Here is a 317-nt window from a genome sequence, read left to right as displayed (position 1 = left end):
AGCATTTGGACCTTTTTCACTGAGAGGATGGGATGTAGCCATTGACAACGGTGATGCCCTACATACAGCTTGCCATGGAAAGGAGTAAGAAGGATTGAGTCGAAGCAGTGGGAGAGCAGGCGTCCTTGAGCCATATAGTATCTCCATTCGCTTATCTGAAATTCCCACCAATGAATCTGCATGAGTATTCTATCCCTTTTATTATTTATTTTCCTATTTCTATTTTCAAAAACCCATAAACCAATTTAATCTGCCTAACTGAGATTTACAAGGTGACCATAGCTTGCTTCATACCAACAATCTCTGTGGGATCGACC

The sequence above is a fragment of the Arachis duranensis genome, chromosome 4 (genome assembly GCF_000817695.3).
Source record: "Arachis duranensis cultivar V14167 chromosome 4, aradu.V14167.gnm2.J7QH, whole genome shotgun sequence".
NCBI classification, from domain to species: domain Eukaryota; kingdom Viridiplantae; phylum Streptophyta; class Magnoliopsida; order Fabales; family Fabaceae; genus Arachis; species Arachis duranensis.
The sequence above is the reverse complement of the archived record's forward strand: the minus strand, read 5'-3'. Positions refer to the sequence as shown.